Source organism: Triturus cristatus, chromosome 11 (assembly GCF_964204655.1).
Source record: "Triturus cristatus chromosome 11, aTriCri1.1, whole genome shotgun sequence".
In the NCBI taxonomy this organism is placed as follows: Eukaryota; Metazoa; Chordata; class Amphibia; order Caudata; family Salamandridae; genus Triturus; species Triturus cristatus.
In genome coordinates, this window is record NC_140594.1 from 917,217,008 (window position 1) to 917,241,996 (window position 24,989).

General features: G+C 43.9%; 1 pseudogene; it reads right to left on the reverse strand.

The window, feature by feature from the left end:
• LOC146785607 (homeobox protein Nkx-6.1 pseudogene) overlaps window positions 1–2,389 on the reverse strand; it is a 36,426-nt pseudogene extending 34,037 nt beyond the window's left edge.
• Between the last annotated feature and the right edge of the window lie 22,600 nt (window positions 2,390–24,989).

The following is a 24,989-nucleotide window of genomic DNA, read 5'->3' on the forward strand; positions in this document are numbered from 1 at the left end:
GTGGTAGCTTGGCTCGAGTGGTCAGGAATCAGGCTCCGTGCTAAGCATACGACATACCCAAACAATAACCATGCGTGCATCCGTTCCAAAAACGACTCTACACCGTAAAAATTAGGAAAATATCTGTTTATCTTCTTTTTCTCTTAGTTGCTGATTGGATAAATAAATAACAATCACAATATACAAACTTTTTAAATAGTGCAGGACAAATAAATACTGGCTTAATGATTCAATAAATAGGGGTGATCATAAATAATGAAGGCATAAATATAAGGGCAATACATACAGGCAATTAAATATTCTGAGGCAATAAATACTGTAAACCAATAAATATTGTGCATCAATACATACTGTGGACCAATAAATACAGTGAAGCAATAAATAGGTTAAATACAATAAATACAGTGCCCCTAATAAATACTTAAAAGCTGACAGTGACACTCATAGAATCAGATCACATTTGAATTCCTAAGGGCTGATTTGGCCCAGGCACAGCTTGTAGGGATGTGGAAGGCTTGAGGGTGTCTACTCCCTGGCTTGGACAAGGCTGAGGCCTAAACTGAGGTAGATCAAGGGGGGAATACCAGAGACCTGGCTCTCTCCCTCCACACAACCCCTCTAAATTAGTCTCAACTCACCCCCTGGCACAGTCAGGTTGGTTCCAGCACCTCCCTAGCCCCTTAGAGCAGTCTCTCAGGTCTCCACAGGGCCTTAGGCGCCCTCTACTCCACTTACTGCCCTTTTTCTGATGCTCCGACGCCGCTGGAGTCGTGTCGACGCCGTGAGGCGGTTCCGGTTCGATGTCGGCGGCCTCGGCACAATGTCAGTTCCTGACGACGCCGGTAGGCGGTTCCGGTTTCGATGTCGGCGGCCTCGGTTCGATCTCCACCTCCGATTCGATGGCGTCGGGCAGTCTTTACTCGATGTCGACTTCGGGCGGCTCCGGTCCGATGGCGACCTCAACTTCGATGACGTCGGCCGGCCTTGACTCGACGTCGACTTCCGGCGGCTCCGGAGTGCGATCCTCACTCCCGACCTCCGGTGCTCCTCTCCTTAGGTTTCCGGCGACTCCGGAGTGCGACCTCCACTCCCGACCTCCGGCACGATTCTCTCAGGTTCCGGCGACTCCGGAGTGCGATCCTCACTCCCGACCTCCGGTACACTTCACCTTGGTCTCCGACGACTCCGGAGGGCGGACTTCACTCCTCCGATGACGCCGCTCACTCGACCTCGGGTGACTTCCTCCTCGACCTCTGGTACTCCTCACGACCTCTGATGGCGCCCTCTCTCGACCTCTGGCGGCTCCGGGTACGACGTCTGCTTTTCCAGTCAGCGCCGCTTCTCCACCTCGGGCTCCAGGTCTCAGGCTACTCGACGTCGGACTCCAGGGAAACCAGTTTCCAGGTCAGGATCTTGCTGTTCTCTGTTTCTAAGGCCTGTTCCTGCTGTCCAGGTCCTTAGGATGGTTTTTCTTGCTTCTTCCCACACAGAGCTCCAGGCTGGGCTCAGTCAGTAGGGACTAGTATCAAGGGTGGGTTTATGGACCCCACTCCAGGCACAAGTTTCCACCCCTGCTGCTTCACTCCTTCCTCCTTCAAGTTTCTGCTGCTCACTCTTCACCAGTCAGGTGCCAACTGCCAGCTCCAACTGCCAACTCTCTGTCTTAGCTTCCCAACATTCTAAACCGCCTCCAACTGTCACAGGGTTCTGGAATGTTCTGGAAGGTGCTAGCAGGTTCCAGTGGATGCTGGTGATGTCACAGGTGGCCACCATTTTGTGCTCCAGGCCCTCAGACAGAAGTTTCAGGGGTAGCTAAAATGGCTCCCTGAATCTGCAGCAACACTAAAAAGTCTGGTGGTTCCCAAAAAGGAAAAATTCAAACAGGGTTTGAGGCAAAAGTGGGACAAAATAAATAATGATGAGGAGGGACCACCCAAAGGGCTGACAGGTCTAACAATCCCTTAATGAGAAGATCATCAAATTAGAGAGGTTGGAGAAGAAACTAGTCAGAACCAGGCTACATGGGCGTCTCTTGACCAAATACTTACAGGCAAACATCATCCCTGTAGGTCTTCAGGTCAGGAATGAGCCGGCTATATTTGTTGACCAACCAAAATTTAAAGAGGGTTTCAGTTTCGTGGCAAACAATTGTTCACGCCACTGGATGGTTTTGGGTGTGGAAACTGCTCTTGAACAAGTTGAAAAACGTATGAAGGAAATTGCGGATCTCAAACGTGAAATCTCAACTGACAACGCTCTGTCAAATGCAAAGGAGCCTTAGAATGCCTTGAGAAAACGATCCAGGAGTTTGACATCAACACCCAAGCTAAGAAGTTGGACAAGCTCTCTAAGGATATATGCTTCTACGATAAGAAACAGACTTACCCATACCTACAAGACGATTTTTACAAGCAGGATCAACAGGGACGCTTCACCAACAGGGGAAGAGGAAATTTCAGAGGTAACCGCAGGTTCACAACTTTTTCTGAATCCTCTGGATCAACTGGAAGTGAAGGGGACCAACAAGGAACCAGCTCGGGGTACGACTATCAGGACGGATGGTATTACCCCCAACCAGGACCTTTTTTAGAGGAAAACCAATGGCGACCACCGCGAGGCAGAGGAACACACTGGAATTTGAACAGGGGCCGCATGCGCGCCCAAACTCCTCATGGCCCAGGATGGGACAGAGGCCGCCAACAGGGCCAGAATCAAGCACAGAAGCAAGTGAGGTTACTCCAGGAACAGCATGGAGAGATCCAAACGAGACGTTGGGTATACCACTGGTAACTAACCCAAAGGACCCGATCATTAACTTGTCTACTTACCAGCTGACCAAGGATGAATGCACCATCCTGGAAAAGGGATTATCGTATGTTCCAATAGCATATCCTAACAAATTCAATATCCAGAGTGAGCTACATCGCTTCTTTTGCAAAAAACGCCTGAGACATTATTTCAGGCGTTCACCCTCCAAGAACACCCCATCCTGCACAGGACTACGAGTTCCGTCAACTTTTACACCATCATCCCAGATGGTTTCCCATCGGATCCTTACCTATGAGAGTATGGTCCTCCAGGAAGCTATGAAGACCTGCTCAACAAAGAAGTACGTTAAGCACAACATTACCAGTGCTGAACGCAAAGCTTTGGAAAGCATACAGAACAATTGTTCGATTGTAATCAAACCAGCCGACAAGGGCGCTGCCATTGTGGTCCAGGATGTTGACAACTACAAGAAGGAACTCTACTTACAATTGAATGATGAAGTTAGTTACACCAAATTGACCACCAACCTCACCAAGAAGATTAGTACTGTGATATTACGTACTACTGAAAAAGGCAAGAAAAAGGGATACCTGTCCAACTCGGAATTCCAGTACCTCAATCAGAAGCAGCCACAGATGCCAGCTATATACACCCCACCGTTCACAAAAATTTGGAACAACCCCCTGGCCGCCCGATTGTTTCAGGTTGTGGATCGGTCCTTGAGCCCTTGTGTAAATACATTGACTTTTTCTTGAAACCATTGGCGGAACAAACTGAGTCATATCTATGTGACACCCTGGAAGTGATCAACATTGTTGATGACATGCCATTTGACCCCAATACACAAATTCTCGTCACAATGGACATTGTGTCGTTATACACGAGCATCCCTCAACAGCATGCATTACAAGTGATGACAAAATATCTGGACACCAGGATATCTCCGGTTCATGTTCCGACCGAGTTCATTACTCAACTACTAGAGATCGCCATGACACAGAATTTCTTTTACATTCAGGGAGATTTCTTCATGCAAACCAAGGGCGTGGCTATGGGGGCTGGCTTCGCACCGGATCTGGCAATACTCTATATGGATGATTGTGAGCAGAACTTCATTTACAACACATCGAATCCTTTCAGAGACAATATTTCTTGTTGGAAATGTTACATAGATGACGTTTTTATGGTCTGGACAGGAAGCGGCCGGGAACTTCAGAACTTCTTTGTCTGGCTAAATCTGAGATCATTGGATATTCAGTTTACCATCCATCAGGATAAATCTACTATTGACTTTCTTGACATATCCATCAAAGCTACTGGCGAATGTCTGTACACTACTCTGTACCGCAAACCTGCAGAAAGGAATACATTACTGAGATACGGAAGTCATCACCCTAGGAGCCTTCGTGACAACGTACCCTTTGGTCAGTTCCTAAGAATCAGGAGAAACTGCACCCAGAAGGAGGATTTCTTTAGGGAATCAGATGAACTAATCCATCGTTTGGTAGAACGTGGATACCCCAAACGCCTGGTCAAACGGTCCAGGAAGGGAGCTTGGGACAACCAGAGGGAGACGCTCCTCACTCCGAAGGACCGTCCCCAACAACTGGACAGATTAATCTGTGTCACAACGTTCACTACACGGAGCAACGAAATTAGACAAATTGTCAACAAACACTGGCATCTGGTCGCAAGAGAACTACAACTCCTAGAACCCCCTATGCACTCCTTCAAGAAGGGCAAAAATGTCCGTGACCATGTGGTTAAATCTCTCTTGGCACCACCGCCGCAGCCCACCATCCACACAATGTGGCATCTTCCTGACATAGTGGGCCATTTCAAGTGTGGTAAATGCAAGGCCTGCCGCCTGACGATTGAAACCACCACATTTAATCATAACAACTGTACGGTGGATCTCAAAACGTTCACAAACTGCAACACAAAAAAAGTGATCTATGCAATCGTGTGCCCTGCGCCAAAATATACGTGTGACAGACAACCCAAAAGATTAAGTGCAGGATACTACAACATTGTAGTAGAATTAGATGTGGAACCATGGGAGCTCCCATGGTGGACCATTTCCAGACACTTAAACATCCCCCAAAATCCATCAAATGGCTGATCATTGAAGCAGTCGCACTTGGCGTCAGGGGTGGAGATCTGGGCTTGATTCTTAATACCAGAGAATGCAAATGGATGGATCGCTTCAAATCTGTACAGAATGGCCTAAATGAAGTAGATGCCACATATGCCCAATTGTCCCCACTTAGTGGCCCTTAACCACACATTCGTATCCATGACAGAATGGCAAATACACTGACACACGCTGACACAGCCATTGTCAAGTATTTATTTAATTCAGATATCCCCATGGTCTACCTTGTGGGGGCACATAAACACTCTGCTTTTAATGTAAATTATAACAATGAGATTGTACGCTACTATACGGCCATCAAATGCGCACTTTGCTTGTTCAAGACTGTGGTTTAGAGAACCGTGAACTCCAGCCATAAATTACACATACACATCAACCCTATGGGACCACGCAACCTCTCTGCACTGAATTTATAAACATTAAGATTGTGCGTTGATTAAAACATACTTTTAAATTTTAAATACCAAATGTGCTGTTGTAGATGAATTTTGCCTTGTCAAGGACTTTGTTTTAGTGAATCATGAGATTGTGCGCTAAATTGGCCAGACAGACACCATGTGTGAATGCGCATTTCCAAACATATGCTTTTATCTTTTTAAATCCATTATCGATGAATGCAACTTCCATCATGCCGCATTTACACCTTTGTATGAGCCCATGCCTTTACACCCGATCCTTTGAGCCACAACGGAATACTGTACATGTGCGTAATTTGCACACGGTCCCCAGTATTACAGGAATCTCTGGACCACATTGGATACTTAAGCAGTAACACGGCACCGAATGGGGTTAGCAGTCAGAATCACCGACGCTTCCCGATCAGGTATGTCACAGCTACCCTCCGTAAATCCGCTGTTCCTTAGCAATCCAGGCTTTTTGCTGGTGCACTATTGATGCGTAAAGTTACCTCCTAATTCTACTTAAATTTATTTTATATTTTATACAATTACTGAATCTGTACTTGTGTCAAACAACACGCAATCAGTTACCGCTATCCACGCGCTTTGTTGCACTCGCACGCCACAGATCGGCAGCATCATGTAGATGAGTGTTGTTATGGCAACACCATGTTTTGACACCATTTCTGATCATTGTAATATCGGGAACGCAGGCCCGTCTACTAACACCGCTCACGATCTCTAGGATCTGAATCAAGCGTTTACCAGCAGCCGCAATCCCTCAGCCACCAGTGCAGCCATTTCTCACTTATTTTAATTCATGCACGTCCATCCGCTATTTTAATTAATTAATTAATGTTCTAATTCATTTTTTCACCCTCCCCCATGCTCCCCAGCACAGGTCTTTCATGAACCTAGTGCCAACGCATTGACGCAACAGTACCTCTAGTGATCTTTGGACCTAAGGCTTTTAACCCTTGTGAATACTTGACTCTCGACCGTTTGTAATATACATACCAACCATTGGTATTTTTGATGTTAGCTATTCCTTTCCGTTTCTGTCTCCTTTATCCCATAGGAGCCGTACACGCCCATGTACCATTAATTTCCAGCAGGAAGGGATCTTGATGATGCCGGTAATTCTTCTTCTTTTTCAGAATACGCTTTTTACGTCACTTCTTCAGACATCCCCCCGTAATCGCTTATCATTATCTCTAGTTGCAACCAACCACCCCACCGTCCTGATGAAGACCCCGTCCTCAAGACACACAGTTTGATGGTTCGCTTAGGGATCGAAACGTCGACTTGTTCCCTCAGATCATATCAAACTTGATGACAGTGTATCATTATCTGCATCGCTCTGTTTATGATTTTGCATTTATTGTCTATACCAGAAATCTGGTTGGATAGGTTCTTACTATTGTATGTCGAGGTTTATACGTACGCCACCTTTCCACTGCAGATCCACTTGCACTTATCCTACTCCTCACCATTGTCACCCCACGTTATTTGCACCTATATTGTCTCATATTTGTTGATTGTCTAAAATACAAATGTTTGCATTAAATCCTTGATCTGTTGACAAATATCTTTCAAATCGATTAAATCAGTAACCTTTATTGTATGATATATATATTGGTTTTGTCATATTCTCTCAAATTTCTCCATATGTTGGTTGTCAATACAATGTGAATAATTTCCACTGTGACTATCTTTTTGTGTACCACGCAGTTACCATATAGGCCACTTTGAAATCTATATACTTTATTACCCATAGGCAACAAACAGATTAGCCCTTTACTAGACCTCCTGGAAGCCTTTGGCACCTCGTCAAGAAGCTCTATAAAATGTATGTACTATAGGGCGCTATAAAAATGCAACCGTTTCGCAGCATCCTCATGTTAGAAGTATGCACCCTTTTCAGTGTCCAGTTTCAGCATACTGTTTAACCTATCCTTTCAAAAATCGGGTTTAGGATATATATCCAATGCTTCCAAATGTTAAGGTAAGCTTTCCCCCTTTCTCGGTGTCACGTATTTCCCCTCCCCAGAGCAGGGGACTTTCACCTCTCAAATCCGCCCAAAGTGTTCTGCTACAAGTGCACATTTTCCAAATTAACAGCCTTCCGCCACCCAGATTGCACTCTGCATGTGTGATGTCTCCAAGCTTCTGATTGTGTGGCCTTTCCATCAGGTATCGTCCTTTTCTGCTTAGCTTCAGTTCAGGTGGCTGTATCCCGAAGTACTTCTGTAATCTGCCTGGCTTCTTGTAAAAAAGGAGAACTCTCTCTCTAGGCTCCTGCTCTCACATCGTTCTCCAGGCTCGTGCTCTCACCTGCCTCTTCTTACACTCATTCAGGCATACCCTTCACACCTTACCAAAAGTGTGTGTCCGCCTTATATACTCCTCATCGAATCATGACTGCAGAGCTTTCATTTATTTCATTTGTTATTCTACGAGTATATTACACAGACTAGAAGTCCCTCTGAAGAGCAGTGTTCGGGTCAGTGTCATCTCATGTACTAATCTGTCTACAGAAGATGGTCTACAACTTTACCTGGACCAACTGATAAATATTCCACAGAAGTTTGTTTTTATGAGATTTAGACTAAACTTAAATTCATAGTGATATTTCCACATCAAAATGATTAGTCAAGACAATTTGCAAACTGCCTGTGTCATGGTTTGTCTAAACAAAACACTCAGCACTTTATGTTTTTTTGTCCGTTTTTCTTATTGTTCCCAGATCAATTTATATTGAATTATTTTTATGAAAATGTCACTTTTGACAATACAGACCCACTCTTACATATCTGCAACAACTACGGTCTGCAGAGGCTGTTTTTACCTATATTTGGCCCTCCATACGTATTCAGAAGAACCCTGTTAGTAGTAATCTTTTCCCTCTTATACCTGAGTGGAACTGTGTAGGCGGGCTGTGAAGTGATTCATTTGTTTTTAATAATTTACTTTTTATTTTCTATTAATTTGTACATTACTGTGAGGTAGAGGTCTCCACTGGCGAATTAAAGAGTTCGGGGTCCTTTCTGTCCATATGCGCTGTCTCTCCGCCTCAATGGCGGACATCACCCTCCTTCTGAAGCGTCCAGGGGTCTTTCTCGTGGAAATCCATTTTCATAAGTATCACACTCATCAGCACTCATAACTTGTGCCAATGTTAATTAAAATGGCGTTTGATTTTCAAAATGCCCAGGCATCATCATCTTAGCAAAGGACACCCACTGTATTACAGCTGGAAATTTTCAAAGAATGGTTTTTTTATATGCGCAAACTGAACCTGTCAAAAATTGATCTTTAGCATAAAACACTAGACAATTTCCTGCCTGTCAAATCTCCATAATGCTCTTTTCAGCAATTTAGAGGCTTACTTACAAGCCCCTTGCGTCGTCAGTATGTCATTTTTTCCCATGTTAAGAGTGACACACCGGTGGCACAAGGGGCATGTAAATAAGCCACTTAAGAGTATATGTACAAGAACTGCCGCTAACTAGTGTTAGCATTAGTTAGCAACAGTTTTCTTAACGCAGCCTATCACCATAATCTATCATCCTGTTAGCGATGTATTTACAATACGCTGCCACATGGTGATAGTGACAGCTAGCCGTGGTGAAAACTGCTGCTAACACTAGCGTCAAGGCCATAACAATTTTGACGTTAGCAAGAGAAAAGTGACGAAAGGCCCATTAGTGGCAAAAAAACTCAAATTTGTCAGCCCAACGTGACTTTTTTTGCCTCTAGAGGCAAAAATAACCTGTAAGTCCACCTCCAATGAAAAATAGGAAATAAAACCAATGGAATGCAGAATGGAGCAGCCATATGAACAGCCAGGATGACTAGCCAGAGTCCCAAGGGAAGAGAAAAAGCAGATTCAGGGTTACAGTTATGAAACGAGGCACATCGCTGGGAAAAACTTCTCATAGCGCCCTCCTTGCAACACCATGGCAGCCAAAACCTTGAAAGTAGGGACAGTCCCCGGAGGCCTCACTGGGCCTGTGTCTGTGACCGGGAGTGGGAGGCAGAGGTGCTGTGGAGTTGCTGGGCCATCGCGGTAGACATTGAGGCATCGGTGATTACCCTTACCTGGTGTTGAAGTTTGGCAGGTCGCATGGAGACATATTGCGGACCTGTGTGAGAAGACCGCCTTAAACCCCATGGAGCTGTGAATGGTAGAGGTGCTCCTGCATACCAACGTAAGGAAGTTTGCATCGCATACCAGGCGCCAACACTACACCGGAGTACACGGAGGAGATTACCAATGGTGGGCATCACAGGACGTAGGATGTTGTCCTGGGCAGACGCTGTGGAGGGTGAGGCCCCTGAGATGGGCCAAACATGTGTGGCAGGAGCGCTGCAACTTCACACCTAAGGGGGCCCTGCTGCATCATCTGCTTCAGGAGATTCCTAAGCAGACTTGGCAGCGACAGCTGTAACCAGGCTTCTGAAATAACACCTGGCTAAGGTTCCTGCTGGCTGTGTCCCAGATTTAGAGAGAGTGCAGCGCATTGATCTCCTGTGTCAATGTCGAGGGGAGGAGAAGGTGAGACCCAGGCCTAACGTTTGTGGATGACGCACACCGTGCCCTGAGCAATCCCTGCACTGTGGCTGACCTACATCACCCAGGGCACCGCAAAAGACTGGCGGGGACTCCACTAACTGGCTCAAGTTGCTGAGATCAGCCATTGGTGGCAGTGGGTGCCAAGGGCACAGAGGCTGGTTCTGGCCCAGGCCCTTGGGTATCCAGCTTGATCCACTGTTACTCGCTCTGGAACACAGAATCTGGTCACCACTGTTAGATCGGAAGAAACAACCGGGTAGTGCTGCCTTTCCTTACCCCCTGTTAGTTTGCTTTTGGGTGTACGGGAACACCCTTAGTTGACTTCCTCTTCCCACAGCACTGTGCCATCTGGTTGCTACTGCTGATGTCTCCTTCTGCTGCTGCTGGTTCCTTTGACCCGGAGGTCAGGTGTTTGAGTCCCTCCTCCACCCGCAGACTCCTGCCTATGCCTCATCCCTGGTGGTCCAGTGGTAGAACGTCACTGCTCTGCAGCTTGACTGCCATCCTGTCAGTCTTTTCTGCTGTTCCTGTTCATCTGTCTGCTCTTCTCTGTTGCTTTTCTACATTTTTCTTTTTTTTGTATTTGCTTTTAGGCCTTTGTTTTCCTGTGATTTTTTGCAGTTCCTATTTCCCTATCCGCTCCATTGTCGCCGCTGTGTTCCCCGTGTCCCTCCCCCTCCAGTGTTTTTCCTGCGTTTCCCGCTTCCCAGCTGTCCATTCCCCGGCAGAACTACCTAATGGGGGACACTGTGTGGCCATGCGCAGTGAGTGTGCCACTGTTGAGCCACTGGTGCGCCGAATGCAAGACAAAGGCAAGCCCTTTTGCATCCATCCACTCCTCTACTGTGCCCAGCACCAGTGACCCTGCCTCTCAGGCACTCCACCACTACGACCCCAGCACCCTCCTCGCCCTTAACCCTGGAGTCCATGCCACTTGTCAGCTAGCATCACTGAAGAATACCCTTGCACCCTGCGCCTGCCGAAACTGCAAACACACCTTGTGCCACATAAGCACACCAGCGCCTCTTGCCGTCCAGCTGACCAACAGCTCAACCGACTGGCTCAACTGCATCCTCCTCAACGTGCTATCCCTCCACAAATACGACACAGAAATATGGAACCTCCTCAATGCCACCTCTTCAGACATCACCTTCTTCACTGAAACCTGGACCAACCTCTGTTCCAGACCAGCCTCGCCATCACAATCACCGACAGCTACAAAATCACCCCCAAGGACCGCCCTGACTGTCCAAGAGTAGGCATTGCCATTGTCTATAAAAGCACACTCCGACTGACCACGCACTCTAATGACCCAACAGTGACCATGGAACACCTCCGCTTCCTGATCGGGACCAACCCCATCACCACACTCTCCCATCCACCAACTACATCCTACTCGGAGACCTCAAGTTCCACCTGGACAACCCCAGTGACCAGAACAACCCCCCTTCTGGGAAACCTCGCCAACATCGGACTCAAGCAGCTAGTCACCAACCCACATAGCCAGACACACACTCAAGCCTGTCTTCTCTGCCTGCGGGAACTTTAATTACAGCCACACCACAGAACTCTCTTGGACTGACCATCATTGTATACATCACACCTTCAACACGCCCACCGTACACCACAGCCATCATCGCCCCATCACAGCTGGATCAAGGCCACCAAAGAACCCCCACTCCAACAATGCTTACAGATGCCAACACCTCAGCACGTAACCTCCACCAATGGATCTCCAACTGCACCGACACCCTGGCACCCCTTAAGAAAAGACCATGCAAACAGCACTCCAAGAAGGCCAACTGGTTCACTCCCGGCCTCCACTAGTCTAGACACACCTGCAGATGCCTTGAGTAGAGATGGAGCCACAACATCAATCAACTCCGCAACACAGTCACCCTTGCACCATGGCCCTAGAGTTCCTGCTGGTGCATGGCAGCCATTGTGCACCATCATAGGGGAAAAAGACAGAGGGGCTTAATCCTAAGCCCCTTCTGGCAGTTTTATGCCACCGGTGCTTCATTTTCTTGACATACTTGCAGCGTGAATCTTGCACCACGTTGCACCATATTTACCAAGTGGCGCATTTAGGCATATCCGTGACATTGTGAAGCACTGTGCCACATTATACCTGCGTCAGGTACGATGTATGCCGGACAGGCGTTCCCACGCAACAAAGCCTTGTAGGATTAGCGCAGGGAAGTCTCTCAGATTTCACACTGACAACTCTAGGACCCCACTGCGTCAAAACCTTATGCCTGCCTCATGGCTGGCGTAAGGGTGATGCAGTGCTATAGCGATATGCTGTCTCCATGCATTGCTTGAGTTGCACAATGCTTGCAACACAACTGTAGAAATGTATGAATTTAGCGCTGCCAGATAAGTCAGGATTTCAGACGTATCTGTCATTGATTGCGACATGGAGCGCTGTACAATGAATGCATAAACAACAATTGATGGACAGAATGCAGAACAATGTCATTCATTCACCCCAGTACAGAGATCTGGGCCTAAATCCATCGTTTTGTTGCTCACCTTGCCATTCCAGTTTGGACCCAGCCATATGCAAATCAGTCTTGACCCTGCACCCAATGGGAACAGTCCAGCCCGAACTGCCAGGCCAGGTCCTCCCTGGACTGGAAACAAGCATCCTAGGACCGGTACATTGAATGTGGCGTATCCATGGTGTCTCAAGGAGGGCACAGTGAAAATTCTCGCAACACTGTTTTGTCACAGCGATGCAACACTTTTCATGAATGGGGCCCAGGAATGCGCCCTATCTTATTGATAGGGCGCACCCCTGTCCTTTCGTTTTGGCTCAGGGCAGTGCAGCAATGTTCCTTGCAGTGCTGTCCAGCACCCAAACATCTATGTGGACCCAAATGTTTGCACCAATTTTAAGACCAGCTATTTTCAGGTCTTAAAAGCTGCCTCTAACTGGACTTATCTGCAGTTTTGCAGGGTTATCACCGTATGGAAATTTCATTGTAAGTATAATGAAGTGGGGTTAGCTGAAGTTTTTGCACTGGAACACCCACCTTGCATCTCATTTTGGTTAAGTCCCACTAACAGAAGTAGCGATCTAAAAAATCCATGTTTACGCCGGAAAAGTGCTGCTAACTGTAGTTAGTGGGATTTGGTAAATGAGGCGATAAAAAAGCCACCGTAACATCTATATATTGACGTCACAGCGGCATTGAGTTCTTCTAAATATGCCCTTTAGTCTTTGAGATCCTTTACGATTGGGGCCTTGGAGCCTCCATTTTGCCACAAATATGGACAATCTAACTATACTTTTTAATCAACACTGCAATTTATGTGCGAATAGTCGATTTGTGGGTGTTCTGCATATATGATATTGCCTAGATCCATCAGGCAAACCTCCTGAACCCTCTGATATGTGCCACAACAGGAATGAACATGAAAATAATCTTGTTGAGTTTAGTAACTGCCTGTACCCACCCAATTCTTTGCAATGTGGACTTGTGCTATCTCTAAAGTCTCACTATACAAGTCACAAGTCCCCATGCTGTTCTGGATTCCCCTAAACTCCTGCAGGTAGGAATCATATGTGTACCATGATGAGGCTATTTCTAGGGATAGCCCATTTCACCTTGGGAAATGTCCACTTCTGTCTCTTCCATTATATCAGATAATCCCATAGATTTCCCCATAGCACATGGGTGGTTTTCCCATATTACCTTACAATTAGGAAGTCAAAGCTATTGTCGGAATTGCTGGGGACCTTGCTATCACTCCACCTTGAGCCTGCTGTCAATCTCATGGCAGTATATTTTTGTCATCTTGGCAGTATCATTGCCCTGGTCCCTACCTCTAGGTCAGACACCAAAGGGAAAAAGATTGAGCATGGTAGGAGCAGAGCAATCATTCTGATTGTGGATGTAGTGGTATCCAGGTAATCAGACTGTGGAGAGGCAGTGAACCCATCAATATAGTAAAGGGGAATCCTCCATTCTGTTGCACTTGCCCTTTAAGGCCCACATTAGGAATGACCCATAAAATGGGTTGGATTTTACCTGTCACAGATTTAACAATTCTGAGGGTACTGATGATTCCATGAATGGCAAACTCTGTCCCATCATGAGTTGGACCATGATGGTCTACTAAGAAATTAATAATTACCTGGAAATCAGCAATTGTGCATTGACTGGTTTCAGCAAACAAAATCTTTGTGAGAAAGCAAAAAACATATAATTCTGATAGGACGAGTAACTGATGTTATAGGCACCATCGTAATTAAGAGGCCACTTTTAATTAGGTATAAAGTGCACATGTCAAAAAACTAAATGAATGTGGGTTTTCAATCTGTCAATTTGGGACCACCATGGTGGACACACAATGGGCCAGGAATCCTTGGCATCCCTTCATACTTCTGTGCATGCTCTGCAGAGTGTTTTTGATGACTAATGTTTACCTGTTGATGTAGTATTCTGCAACTCTAAGGAGTACACTGTACATGTCATAAAGTAGCAATCACATGAGAGAATCGCCATGATTAGTCCATACCAGATCAAGATATGCACAATGTGAAAGGTCCTCTCAAACCTATCCAGGTCTCCAGGAACTGATATCAATTCTTGTCTACCTCCTCGGATCTCAAGTAATCCTAGAGGTTTATCTCTAGCCTGTTTTATCAGAGTGGCAGGTGCAGGTTCTCTAAAGTTTGGAAAACGTAATCACTAAGCTCTCTCCTGGCTGATGAACTTTCAAGCACCAAAGATTTGTTGGCAAACTCACACTTGTGATCCCCACTATGGTGGGTGTGGAATTGCATTGTCATCTTTTTCGCCACCCAATTTCCTACTTCTAAAGTGGGAAGATGGAGGCAAAGGTGGGAAGCGCCCTGAAAGTTTTAAATGGGGTGTTTAATTTTAGTACTGTAAAATGTGCCACTTTGGCATATATATATATATATATATATATATATATATATATTACCTACTGGCGGTCGCCAGTAGGTAGTTATAGTTAGGACCCTGTTTCCATAGGAAATCCGCAACATTCTATTTGGAATAACTTTGGCGCCGGTCGACGAATCCTCGCGAAATTTTCAAAATAGGTGGGGCGCTACGCTCCGCTCCTACCCTGAAAGTCTCGGGGGGATTTGTCAAGCGGGGGCTGAGATAAAAGGGGGGTCCCAAAACGCGTTTTTCCCATGCATTTTTCCATAGGACCTTTAGACACAGCTACAGCCCGAACGGCTGAACAGAATTACTTGAAATTTGGCAGAGAGGTAGTCCTCAGGTCAAGGAAGTGCCTTTTGTAGGTTTGGTGTAAATCTGTTCAGTAGATTCTGAGAAAATAGCCTTTAAATCAATATATATATCTGAGCCAGCTTACGGTGCGCTTACGGTGCGCTTACCGTACGCGTACGGTGACGTGCGCGAGCGCGATTCTGATTGGCTCTTAGATCTTAGTAAACATTCGAATCGGTCGAAACCAGGAAGCGGCGGCCGCCATTTTGTGTATTTCACTCAGAAAAAAAAGGGTGATAACTTGAAAAGGGGGCAAGGAAGAGAGTTACAGACCCCCTAACATTTGTAAGGGGGTCAAAGAAGGACAGAAAAGTACAAAGAAAACATTTATTGATTTTAAAAAAAATCGCGGGGTACGCGTACGGTAAGCTTACCGTACGCGTACGGTAAAAAAAAAAAAATGAAATGAAATGCAGATTTAAGTGTTTAGATATTAGGGGGCTCTAAAAAGAGCCGTTGTGTTTATGAAGTGATTTTTTATTGGTACCTACAAGTAAGTACCGATGCAGAGTCTAAGGTTCAAGAGGAAGACTCTGTTCCCTTCATCAGTGAAGTGTACACCATCTCCTCTATAAATGTCTTGCATGTCGTAACGCAAGTTGTTGTGGTAAATGGAACCCATACCATAGTCACGGAGGAAAGCAGAAACAGATTTGTTGACGTGCTTTCTTGCTTTGTCAATCTGTGGACAAAAATGATTGGACCAGTTCCATTTTTGCCTTTGGCATATGTTAGAAAACACAAAGGCAGTTTTAGGGAAAAGTGAAAACAGTTGTGCAAAGGTCTCCTTCATAAGCATTTCCAGACCTACCCCAGTCAAAGTGCCTAGGTCATTGCCACCACAGTGCACTATTATGAGGTCAGGGTGTTGGATTTGCATGAAGGATTTCACCAATGGCATCAATTGGTGTCACTTTAACCCTCTCTGACCAATCCATTTAATGTCTACATTTGGCAAAGCAAGGTCTCTCACCATATCTGTTTTCTCTGCATACTTTTCACTCCAGAAGACATAGCTGTGCCCTACAATCCACACTGTGAACATCTTCAAAGGAGAACTGGATGCACTCAGGAGGTGTAATTCAGTAGAATGGTAAAAAGAAATGAAAGACAGTTTGGAAATGGAGGCATACATATTTTTTTTATAAAAAAAAGAACTGATTGGCTGTTTCATACCATTCTAGAATAAAAACTAGGCTGTATGTGTAAATTTATAGAAGCATGTTTTGTATTGGTACAGAAAAATGTGTTACCAAAGAACAGTACTATGGATTTGCTGTTAGGTTTGAAAAGTCAAGCACTCCTGCTCTTTGGAAATGAAACATTGTGTGGCGAACTTCTGACCTAACTCCACACAGCAGTGTTCCATGAGCTGTTGCTATGGTAGCAGGCAGAAGTCAAGTTGGGGGAAGGGTACTAGGCTGAAGTCAAGTTGGGGGAAGGGTACTTTTGGAAAAGGGTTGGTTTTCAACCAATAGAAATGTGTGATTACATTTGAAAAAAAGGGGGAAGCACTGAGATTTGAAATTAACATGTATATGTGTGGAAAAAGAGAGGGAAACATTGCCATTATCTGGTTCTGCTGAGAGGAGAGAGGTGTACAGAACAGAGATCCTGGCTCTGATAATCTGCTGTTTGAGTGCCACATTTCTTTCACAACTAACTAATTTTAAAGGTGAGTTATGAGTTTGAGAGGGGATGTATATGGTAAATTAAGAAATGAATAATAGAATTGGAATTCCTTTTGTTGAAGTTGTGTTTTTCAATTTGTGTTTTGGGAGAAATTTAAATGTAAGGAACATGTAAAATATTATGGACTATGTTTTCACCATGTGCAAAGAGGAATTGTTGAAAGAGTTTTATTGTGTATTACTCTGGTAATTTTAGATTGGCATTAGTAGGAAAGGGGCAGCTATTTTTCTGCAGAAGCAGACTCTGAGCACACACCCAGCTGCTTATCCTGTAGAATCATGCATAGTATTCACAACCGAGTGGTGTTTGAGGTTGCAGTGAGTAATGCAAAAACATTCAACAACACTAAGGCTGGTTGCCTGTGCTGGAGTGTAGTCATTCACCCAGGTTACACATGTTCCTGGTCTCAAAAAGCTGTTTGGACATGTGCTGTTTTCAGATTCTGAAAAGTGGATTGAAAATGTGTCAGACAGTAAAAGTACTTATCACTTGCCAAAAAATGAGTAGTAAGTGTGCTTTCAAAATGGCAAAGAAATTTCGTTTTCTGCCTAATATTAAACCATGACTCTGTAACAAAATTGTCAGACGGTATTTTAAAGAAATAGTTATTGTTATTAGATTAAATTTTTTTTGAATATTTTGCATTTCTATAATGTTATGTTTTAGTGAGAAGAGATTCTGGGCTTTTTTTAAACAATCTTTGAGATTGTTATTTTTTTTTTGCCCGCTGTTAAATGATGAATGCAATTGCTTTCACAATTTATAGTGAAATGCAATATATTCTGAAAACAGCAAAAAAAAGGCAAACATTTTTTGGGGAAAATATGTAAATATGTGTACTGTATTATAAAATGTTTTATTAAATATTAATACTTTTTTCTTTTTTTTCAGATTGAGATAGAAAATTTTCAAAAACTTGAACCATTTTTAAAGCAATTAAAATTAAATTTTAATTAATAAATAATTTTTTGAGTGGGTATGGTAAGTCAAAAATTTCATGGTCCCTTTTTTCCACTTCTCCACAATCACATTTTCAGTTTATCATTGTAGTCTCTCAAGGACCTTGTAATGTGATAATTGATTTTTAGTGTTTTTAAAAAAAAAAAAAAAAAATTACGCGTACCGTACGCGTACGGTAAAAAATAAATAAAAAAAAGTTTAAAAAAATATATAAAAAAAAGTTAAAAGGTAAGGTTGGCTCTTAAAAGAGCCGTTGTCTTCATGCAGGGACAGAGGAAAGAAAGAATGGGAATATTAGTCGGTACGACAAATGTGCTGATCTATTAAATTGTTCACTAGGGCAACACTGGTCTCCCTATGACAAATTAGATCATGACAAGTGGCGCACCGAATTAAAACCCTCGCAAACCGATGGTTGGTTTCCAGAGGACGAGAAAAAGGAGATGCTCCCCCCACAGATGAAGGGCTCAGCTGACCTACCGAAGATGGACTCGGCCCTGCAGATGATGGACCAGGCTGAGCTGCTGTGGATGTGCTTGGTTGACTTACTGAAGGGTTACCTTCAGTATGTCGAGCATGTGTCCTACCGTGTACATCTTGAAGGTGTCTCAACATGGTGTGATTCCCGAAGGAATACTTCTTGTTGCGATTCCCTCTTGAAAGTACACGGCCACAAAGCTTACAAGTCACTAAGGGTGCATTTACCTTTTTCTTGTCCTCTGGAAAAGAAAAATACTCCCATATGAAAGAGCTCTTTTGTTTCCTCCTTCTCTGCCTCAAGATAGTGCTGCTAGCCTCACTCTCAGAAGAGTTCTGCTGTTCTGCCATCGTATCACAAAGACAACTCAGCTCCTTCTCCTAAGGGATCACAAGCAGAAATGAGGGGAATGGGTGTGGTGTAGGAGAGTTCTAGAACTGAAAGTAGTTTCAACCAATCAAAAGTTGTGTTTCATGATCACATGACCCACCGTGCGCGTACGTTACGCTTACGGAGCGCTTACGGTAAAAGTATGCATGCGCGTAAAAAAGACACGCGCACGCGAGCATGCGCAAAACAGGCATGCCCCTTCACTTCCGCGTAACATGCGCGTGCAGCGTACGCGTTACGCGCTGCACGCGCGTGACGTACGTCTACGCAAATTGCGTAAACGAACGCAAACAGCGTAGAAATCGAACGTAATGAAAGCAAAACGTGCGCTTACCGTACGCGCACGTTAAAAAAATAATAAAAAAAAAAAAAAGGGGAAAAAAAAACACTATGTTATACTAATAAATCTTACCTGTTTAGTTTAAAAAAATGGTAAAAAAAAATATATTGTAAAATGTAACCATAGTCTTTAAAAAAGGATAGAAAATTAAAATACAAATATGTTAAAAAAATTGAAAAAAAAAAAAAAAGAATTAGCATTTAAAAAACCTTGCAAATTCACTGAAAAAACCATGGGTTTCACACACGTTATAGTTAGGAATTAGCATTTAAAAAACCTTGCAAATTCACTGAAAAAACCATGGGTTTCACACACGTTATAGTTAGGAATTAGCATTTAAAAAACCTTGCAAATTCAATGAAAAAACCAAAGGTTTCACACATGTTATAGTTAGCTGGACATTTCACTCGTAAAAAACCAATGAAATTCTCCCGTTATAGTTAGTTCAGCTAACTATAACTCGCGCGCCCGCAATGCACTACTGATGACGTCACATATTACATCACTCATGACATGGTCACTGACATCACTCATGACATCACTCATGACATCTCAAATGACATCACTGATGACATCACTGATGACATCTTCCTTGTGATAGAGTGGCAGACCTCCTCTTCCCCTAATATATCCTTTGATACACACATTCAAAAATAGAGACTAAAATTTTTAAAACAATGGACATACCAATACCAGTTACAAGAACCTCTTAAGTAATTCTAAGAACCACATACACATCCACTCATTCACCAACAGTCCTATACAGTCACTCATACATGCACTCACTCATCATATGTACTCATACACCTATACATCCTGTTACACAATGCCACTCATCCATAGAGTTACTCACACATACTCACTCATGCTAATAAAGAAACAAACATACATTTATTAGCTTATACAGTTATACACACACCACCACACTTACTTCTACGGAAAATTACACATACTTAGTCTTATAAACAATCACTTATAGAAACACATACTTATTCATACAGGAACTCTTTCAATCTCTCACTCTCACATATACGCACTTATATACACCAATAGTCACATATACTAGTTTAATAGATATGTAGTTACTCATAAAGACACTATTCAGACAGTCATTCACTCACTAACACACCCATACACACACTCATACACCCATACAGTCCTGCACACATGCTGTCTTCAACACATACAAAGAGTGAATCACTCATTCATGCACCTATGCACTACATAATACCCCCCACCGAACCATACAGACACTCAGACTGATACTCAAAAAAACAACTAATAACCTATATAGACACCCAAGAAGCTACTCACCAACCCATGCAGCCACTTATACACAAAGTGAGAGACTGATACAGATATTTTCATATTTAAACATTACTCAGTAAGCCATGTATTCAGTATGATACACTTAATCAGTCAGATACACAATAAATTTTTCAAAAACAAAGCATCCATTTAGACACTTATATACCCTTTTTTCTTTCATTGACCTTGAGATATACATATATTTAACATATTTAATTTTCAGAAATACACACATTCACTGGATGATGTCATCAGTGATGTCATCAGTGATGTCATTTGAGATGTCATCAGTGATGTCATGAGTGATGTCAGTGACCATGTCATGAGTGATGTAATATGTGACGTCATCAGTAGTGCATTGCGGGCGCGCGAGTTATAGTTAGCTGAACTAACTATAACGGGGGAATTTCATTGGTTTTTTACGAGTGAAATGTCCAGCTAACTATAACATGTGTGAAACCTTTGGTTTTTTCATTGAATATATATATATATATATATATATATATATATATATATATATATATATTCAAAAACAAAGGTGCCCACTTGAGATTGCCACACACATCGGGGAAAAGCACACCATCACACAAGTGGCAGCGCATTCACAGGACTGCTCGCATTCCCTGAAGCCATACGCGTTTCGAGCTTTCCTTAGCTCTTGATCACTGGCGGCATGAAGCAGGAAGAAGCGGCAATGTAAGAACAGCTGATTTTATTCAAAATTAAGTCCCCGCCCCAGTGGGCGTGTACAATGGCATGCTGGTTGTAGTAGTCCCATATACTGCCATCATGACTTAGTTCATTAACCCCTTCCATGCTCATGACGGAACGGTTCCGTCATGAGCATCGGCTGAGCTGTGCTCATGACGGAACCGTTCCGTCATGGCCCCGCCCGCGCTCGAACCCTTCAGCACCGCGGGGGAATCCGCGCAGCGCTGAAGGGGTTAACCAAGTGGATGCCATTTCCCACCTCAAAACAAATATATTCCGTAGGGCAGCAACAGTACTGATCTCTCGTTGCCAAGTCTCTAAGCGTGTGAGGCACCCCTCTGCCCTCAAAGCACTCGTGGTTACGGGTGCTCAGGATCCGCAAAGCGTCGGGGCAATCTCGCGGCCAGGCTAGCTGCTATGAATTCAAAAACAAAGGTGCCCACTTGAGATTGCCACAAACATCGGGGAAAAGCACACCATCACGCAAGTGGCAGCGCATTCACAGGACTACTCGCATTCCCTGAAGCCATACGCGTTTCGAGCTTTCCTTAGCTCTTGATCACTGGCGGCATGAAGCAGGAAGAAGCGGCAATGTAAGTACAGCTGATTTTATTCAAAATGACGTCCCCGCCCCAGTGGGCGTATACAATGGCATGCTGGTTGTAGTAGTCCCATATACTGCCATCATGACTTAGTTCATTAACCAAGTGGATGCCGTTTCCCACCTCAAAACAAATATATTCCGTAGGGCAGCAACAGTACTGATCTCTCGTTGCCAAGTCTCCAAGCGTGTGAGGCACCCCTCTGCCCTCAAAGCACTCGTTGTTACGGGTGCTCAGGATCCACAAAGCATCGGGGCAATCTCGCGGCCAGGCTAGCCGCTATGAATTCAAAAACAAAGGTGCCCACTTGAGATTGCCACACACATCGGGGAAAAGCACACCATCACGCAAGTGGCAGCGCATTCACAGGACTGCTCGCATTCCCTGAAGCCATACGCGTTTCGAGCTTTCCTTAGCTCTTGATCACTGGCGGCATGAAGCAGGAAGAAGGGGCAATGTAAGAACAGCTGATTTTATTCAAAAAGAAGTCCCTGCCCCAGTGGGCGTGTACAATGGCATGCTGGTTGTAGTAGTCCCATATACTTAAGAACAACTAGAGCGCTTACTGTCTTACTTATGACAAAGTATGGCACACCTGAAGCCATCTTGATTGAAATAAACTGGTAACACTTAAAACATTTAATGTGCAAAGGAACACAATGAGGGGGTTCATTTTGCCATAGAAATTATGATTAGTGCTGAAGAAAGAAAAATTAGGGCACATTTTGAGCAACTTCTCAAATCGTCTTCTATTTCATCAAAAAATTCTGACATGCAGACTGAAACATGCACTTTTAATACCAGCAGCAGACTTCCGTGGTGAGCAGTAGCTTTACTATAGTGATCTAATGAGCAACTAGAGTGCTAACATTCAGAATTTATGGCAAATGTGTGACATATCTGAATACCTTCTTGATGGAATCAAAGTAAAAAACTGAAAGCATTTCCTACTGAGGAGACTGCAGTAAATGAGGAAATTAGGAAACTTCATAACAAATAAATCTCCTAAGATGGCCACCAGTGACAAAAGAGCCTAAATGCAGCACAAATATCACCCAGATGTAGCCCACATGTAGCCCAATGACAGAAGTGTGCAAAACAGTTATTTTTTGTGTTTTTGCAGTTTTATATAGTGCAGGGGAGATTAAGTGATTTGACCAGAATCACAGAATGTTGAGCTGAAGCAGAAACTCCAACCTGGTTCCCCAGTTGCAAAGTCTTCAGCTCTGGAAGTAACACCACATCCTCTCCCCTAAGTGCAATATTTAATCAAGTGGTCAACTGGATAAAAAAACATAAATATAACAAATAATTTAAAAGTGCTTTGTCGCTATTTGAAAACTCAGAAAATATGTCCTCATTTTAGTTTTTTAGAGCACTAACCATAATTTTGATGCAAATAAGACCCTCTCATATATGTAATTTCTAAAGGAAATGCTCTAGGTATTACAGTTTTGATTACAACAAGATGACGTCAGGCGTTCCACACTTTTGTAATAATATAGAATGTTAGCAATCTAGTTGTTCATTAGGATACTGTTGAGAGGCAGAAGCCAGGGGCACGGACTTTGAAAATTGAAGGCAGGTAGGAGGGTGCAGAGGCAACAATTTGACCACACTGGGCAGGCAGGAAGGGCAGTGGCAGCACAACAGACTATGGAGGGCAGTGGAAAGGGGGGCAGGGGCAACAAACCAACAATACAGGACTGGCAAGAGAGGCTGTGGCAATATAATAGACCATTGTGGGCAGAAGTAAGAGGCAGTGGCAGTACAACCATACATGCCAACAGACCCGATTGAGCCAGGAAACGTCCAATATATTTTTTTTTTTGTCCTCATCTGCCACTTTTCACCCTTTCATTCTTTGTAGCACCCTAGGGTGTATTCATCTCATTTATGAAGAAAAATTCTTGCTTACTAGAAGGCAGAGGGAAAAAGAAAGGTTGTGGCGCCCTACCCAATCCTTCCAAAGCAAATTTTCTCCAAGAGATTCAAAGCAGCTTAATCATAGGACCTTTGCTTTTCATCCTAACAGAAGACCTTATTCCCCTTTTAAATATCTTATATCCCTGCCCATCACCCATAGTGCTTCAAAAATAAAGTCCAAAATCCATGCTTCTTTTTATAATGACCTGCCATGTCCAGTTTGCCTATAGTTCTCATAGCTCTAATCCAAGACAGATCAGTCGGAGGATCAGGAAAAACCCAAGTTTTACAAATTTCCCTTCGGGCCAACAAGATAGCATAAAAAACCAACTTTGTTACATCATCCAGGCCCTTACCTTGTAAGTTCAGTCTTCCTATAATGATCGCTTCAGGGCTTACCTTAATACTTCGCATTAGCACCACTGACAAGCAATTACTTACAGCATCCCAGAAGTCCTTGATAGCCGGGCAAGTAACAAACATATGGATATCATCCTCATTTAGGCTGTTGCATTTAGGGCATCTTACATTTCCGCCGTCTTTAAATTAAGCCAGCCTCTTTGGAGTCCAGTAAGCCCTGTGGAGAGTAAACAATTGATTACTTGCCATTGTTCTTCTGTCGCGATCCTCGGCAAGCACTCTCCCCACAGGGTCTCTGGCAATTGAAAAAGGCCATCTTCCATCTCAATGATAGCCCAGTACCACAACGCCACCTCTTTCTTCATATTGACATCCGATGCCAATTTTTTCTCAAAGTCATTATGATGCCCAATCAGATGTTCTTTCCCAGCTGCCCAGCTTTGAATCTGAAGATATTTAAATTTAGAAAACTTAGCACCCCAGTATGACTCGCAGACAGACCACAACAATAGACTTCCATCTACAAATAGCTCGCCCCATTTCTGAGGGCCTTCCGATTTTAATGCCTTTGCCAGTGCGTCTTCCGTCCAACTTGGGGTGCCCGGAGCTTCCCGTATTGGTGCTCCGGCACTGAAATATGGAATTTTTGTGGCCCTCCTGACCCGATACCAAACAGTAGCCAAATCTCTTAAGACCTTCAGTCTTACTTTTTTAAAGTATTTTGGGTCCGCGAATTTATACATAAAGCCCGCCTGTTTAATCTTCTCAGTTCTCAACAAGGCCGAGAATAATTCCCCGATAGCCGAATTCCCTGGAGTACCTAAAAGCATTCTACAGTTTTTGAGCAAAAAAGACCAAGAATAAATCTGAAAATCCGGGGCTGCAAGACCTCCCTTAATGCATTTTCTCCTGATTTTTTTCCAAGATAATTGTGAACCCTTGAATGACCAAATGAATGAACCTATCTCACTCTGCAGCTTTGCCAGTCCGTCCTTGTCGAACATAAACGGGATAGAGTCAAATAAAAAAGTTAACTTCGGCAACACCA